We start from the raw sequence: 5,006 nt of genomic DNA on the forward strand, positions 1-5,006 counted from the left end.
CGCTGCTGTGGGAAAGGCGATGGACGCAGTTGCTCTGCCTCCGGCGCAGAGACCTCGCTTGCCTTTTGCTTTTCTAACGTGAAAGGAGGGGGCGTGGCTCTGCCTAGAGCAAGAGGGTGCGCTGGGGGGGGGCGGGGGAGGCTCACAGGGCTGTGGAACGAGGGACTCGTAGAGTTTCGTGTCAGGAACATCCTTATTTATGCTTGCAAATTAGAGAAATTGGGGCAGAAGGGAAGTGAGAGTTCTTCTGTTAAAAGGTTTCCTTTGACAAACAGGACTCTTGCACAAATGAGCTAAAAGAGGGCGAACTCTGGCAAAAGTGCATGTTGATGTGATCGCATTGCGAATGCAAAAGGAACTGGAATCATGTTGCTCAGATATGGAGACAGTGCAGTTCTTTAAACATATCAGAAACAAACTACCCAGGAAGTCCATGTGCTGTTATACCATAAAGGCCAGAAAGTGTTTCTAAAGGGGCTCAGAAAGCGGTTCCAGAGCTCAAGTGGTTAAGACGCTGAACTGCAGGCTGTGGAAGGTCAGTAGTTCAGCAGTTCGAGACCCGGGTGCCGCATGACGGAGTGAGCTCCCGTCTCTAGTTCCAGCTCCTGCCAACCTAGCAGTTCGAAAGCAAGAAATTGCAAGTAGATAAATAGGTACCACTTCGGTGGGAAGGTAACAGCATTCCGTGCGCCTTGGTGGTTAGTCATGCCGGCCACATGACCACGGAAACGTCTTCGGACAGCGCTGGCTCTTCGGCTTTGAAACGGAGATGAGCACCGCAACCCTAGAGTCGGATTCGACTGGCTTTCGAGCAAGGGAACCTTTACCTTTTACCTTTGTTACAGAAGATGTCACCACAGTCATTTAGAGGGGGAGAATACTTGAAGAACAGAGCCAAATACTTTCATTGTTTTAATGAATGTTGTAAAGTTTCTCAGAAATTTTTTATTGAAACTGCAGGATAACTATTTTAAATGTTTACGTGAAAGAGCCGGTTAGTGGGGAGGGCGGGGTATAAATACAATAAAATAATAATAAATAAATAAAGAGTGGTGGGTGTCTTTAGATATAACTGACGGATCTGAAAGTAATAAGGCATTGGGTCCAGATGGCAGGGCACCAAGAGCTCATGTAAAGTTAATGAACTCCAAACAAAAATGTGTGCATTAAAAAAAACCCTACAATGCTATTTAAAAACACCAAACATATAAATATGCAATTTGTCACTATAATTAGCTTCCTTGCCTAATTAGACATCCAGCTGTCCTCAACCATAGAATAAAGTGAGATCACAAGTGTTGTTGTACCAATGAATGGTGGAAGCATGTAATATCTTTGCACTATCTAGAGAGCAGAAATCTGGATCCCATACCATAGAAGAGTAACATCTGTGCATTCATTTTACAATGAATGGTCCTAAGAAGGAGGCTGTGATGTGTGTGTTGTATATTTTTAGCACTCAGGAGGTAGTAATGATTGTACAGACTTAACTGATGACACACAGTGCAAGCCAGTGGATACAGGTGTCAACCTAGTTCCTGAACATCCTTTCATATGCTGCAAAACTGGCCAAACTGAATGGCATTTTGAGACCGTTCTTTCAAAATATGTTCTTTTTTCTGTATTGACAGTACCTCAATGCAGTTTGCAAGCTACAAAGATAAATCATTTTTAAACAGCAGCTGTAGAAAATTATTTTTCTCATATTAATTTTTTATTTATTTATTTATTTTTAGATTTATATCCAACCATCCCCAAAGGCTCAGGGCAGCTACGAGGCATAAATGCCAAAGTTAAAACAATAAAAACAGAATAAAACAATATAATACGTTGTTGTTGTTCAGTCGCACAGTCGAGTCCGACTCTTCGTGACCCCATGGACCATATATAATATAATACATTACTATACACTAAAATGTTGGTGCTCTAAAAGTCACATAAATTACAAGATGGGGTTCTGGAGTTATTATTACCAGACCAACAACATACATCCCAACAGCACTCATCCCATCTTCATCCAGGAATATATTTGCAGAAACCATATCAGTAAAATAAACCAAAACATGCCTGTTGAAAATAGCACCCATATTTGGAATTCTGAGAAATTCAGTTTTAATTTTTTTAAACGCAAATGTTTCAAGCACTTATTTCACAGATCCTTTGTTGTTTATGACTCTGGTGGCAAAAAAACCAGTAAGGAATAATACATAAATATTTCACAGATCTGAAATAATAGACTTCCAACTGTATTCAACCACAGCTGCAAACTTCTATCAATTTCCTTCAAATAGCTAGAAAAGGGAATGGCAAGCTATTTCAAGCATACATTTAATCCTCTTGGGCTGGAAGCCTGTTCTCCCTTTTACAGGGTCATCAAAGACAGTACATAAGTTGAGAGCCAGGCAAAGTACTTTTAAAGATAGCATGTCCATGTAACCTTGAAGAATGCTGACTTTCTCCATGGAATAAAAGATGCAAATATTGCTTTGTACATGTAACTTGGCAATATGTTATCTTTATTTGAAGTACTTGCTTTTATAGCTCCGCAGGTTTGCATATGGACATATTTGCTGATCACATTGTGGAAATACCTGCACTTAAACCTGCTCTAAATTGTGCCATGGACTGTTGTTAGAAGTGTCAATTGTTAGTTGTTAAAGCTTCTAATGTGACACTGCAAAATGGAAATAAATTATGAAGATGTAGAAAATATGCATAACTAGTTCTCCTTACCTATTGTTTAGTTTGTTTCTTCAATACACTTGAGTGGGGATATATGTAGGTGAAATAAACAGATTAAAAATAGTCTCTGACGAAGTCTGGGTTCTGCAGAGTGAAGTCAAGTTGCCTGATTACAATAAACTCCACAGAGCCCCCTCTGCTGGCCACTTTCAATTTTGCTAGCTTTATTCTCCATTGCAAAGGCTGGCCTGAGAGTACAAAATTCTACAGCTAAAACCAAGAAGTGCTTTAATAAAAATATGTATCTTCTTGGAATATGTAAAGTGCTCCTAAGAATACTGGCAATAAGTCCTTGTTGAAGCATTACATTCTATTATTTGGAATTAGGTCACACCAATGGATGTTTCCAAACCCCTTTTTTCAAGTGGCTTTTCTCCAGGCCTGATCAGTTAAACCGGATATATAGGAAAAAGGTTGCATATATGGGTATATAAAATATTTTGACTATTTTGCTAACCTACAGCAACAGACTCTTCTAGAATAATCACAGCATCTTTAACTATATATCCACTAGGAATATTATATTCTTGCTCATATTCTCCATCACATCTTCCACAAATCCCACAGGTTTTTCCAAGTCATCCAGAGAGGCATTTGAAACTATATGAAACTGTGATGGTGCTGGTCAAACCTCTATTTAAGTAAATCTCACATATATCTAGATAAACCTCGAACAGCAGCATCACAGTAAAGAAAAGTATACCTTGTCCCCATCGTAATAAGAGTTCCTCAATGCCATTTTCTGGAGTTTTTAATAAAAAAGCATTCTTCTCATGGGTGGTAAGCAGGGGTCATTTGGGGGGGGGACGTGGGGGAACGCCATCCCCCCGGGTGAGGTGCGGGAGGGCGGGGCCTGGAGCTCCCTGCTTGTGCCCACTGGAGGTCGCCGGCGGCTGTGGGGAGGACACACTTCCGGTGATGTCAGGGGGTGTGGCATATGCTAATGAGTTATGCTAATGAGTCCCCCTAGCTCTTTTTCTACGAAATGACCCCTGGTGGTAAGTATATATGTATCTGTAAGGTAAAGGTAAAGGTTCCCTTGCTCGAAAGCCAGTTGAATCCGACTCTAGGGTTGTGGTGCTCATCTCCGTTTCAAAGCCGAAGATCCGGCGCTGTCCAAAGATCTTTCCGTGGTCATGTGGCCGGCATGACTAAACACCAAGGCGCACGGAACGCTGTTACCTTTCCACTGAAGTGGTACCTATTTATCTACTTGCAATTTCTTGCTTTCGAACTGCTAGGTTGGCAGGAGCTGGAACTAGAGACGGGAGCTCACTCCGTCATGCGGCACTCCAGTCTCGAACTCCTGAACTACTGACCTTCCACAGCCTGCAGTTCAGCGTCTTAACCACTTGAGCCACCACAGCTCCAATGTATCTGTAACCATGAGGCAAAATGACCTTTCTTTAAAAAGAGTTTGGGGTATAATGTTGGAGCAGAAAGTATCATCATTAGTGATTTATCTGTCAGACAATAAACATGAGACTCTGATGTTTACAGCTGAAACCCTGCTGGCACGAAAGTTGCCCAACAGGTAGGATTCTTTCTTCACTGCCTTTGAGCTATAAAAGATAAAATGAATAAATCAAATCTTGCTTACCTTAAGTTACATTGTGAATCTGCAACTTACAGATCTGGGGCCAGATCTGACTCCCTGAAGGGAACCATCTGCTCACCACCAGTTGCTAGAAGCAAAGAGAAGTGTCTGGAATGAATAACGGTTGTGGCCATGAGATAACATAGTGGTCATGGGAGATTTCAATTACCCTGAAATCTGCTGGAAATCAAACTCTGCTAAAAATGAAAGGTCTAATAAACTCCTGACTTGTCTTGCTGACTACTTTATTTTCCAGATGCAATATCTATATACTAATAGCGAAGCCACCCCCTGTATGCAGATATCTAAATACGCACATCAGGGGCACCTGGGGGGCAGGGAGATTTTCCTGTGCACGTGGGGCAATGCCCAGGTGTGCAGAAAAATATGAAAAGTGGGAAAAAACATTTAAATTACCTAAAAAGTAAACATTAAAAGAATGTTCTCTGCACATGCGCAGAGAACGCTCTGGGAACTGGTGGGCTGGCGGCTGGAAGGCGCTCAGGCCTTGGAGCCAGGGTGGGGTGGGGGAAGGAGATCGGCGGGGCCCAAGCCGGGGGGGAGGAGGAGATTGGGAGGCCCGAGTGGCCAGAAGCCACTCGGACCTCGCCGCCAGAGCGGGGGGGAAGCCGATCAGTGGGTCCTGAGCCGGGGGGGGGAGAAGAGT

The 5,006-nt window shown here is 42.6% G+C and overlaps 1 protein-coding gene across 1 annotated transcript in view; it reads right to left on the reverse strand.

Moving 5' to 3' along the window:
- CTBS (chitobiase, di-N-acetyl-) overlaps positions 1 to 63 on the reverse strand; it is a 20,639-nt gene extending 20,576 nt beyond the window's left edge. Inside the window, exon 1 of the mRNA XM_015419392.1 lies at positions 1 to 63. The gene's annotated coding sequence lies outside the window, so the exon portion shown is untranslated.
- Between the last annotated feature and the right edge of the window lie 4,943 nt (positions 64 to 5,006).

The sequence above is a fragment of the Gekko japonicus genome, unplaced genomic scaffold, assembly GCF_001447785.1.
Source record: "Gekko japonicus isolate JY-2015 unplaced genomic scaffold, Gekko_japonicus_V1.1 scaffold494, whole genome shotgun sequence".
Lineage (NCBI taxonomy): Eukaryota > Metazoa > Chordata > Lepidosauria > Squamata > Gekkonidae > Gekko > Gekko japonicus.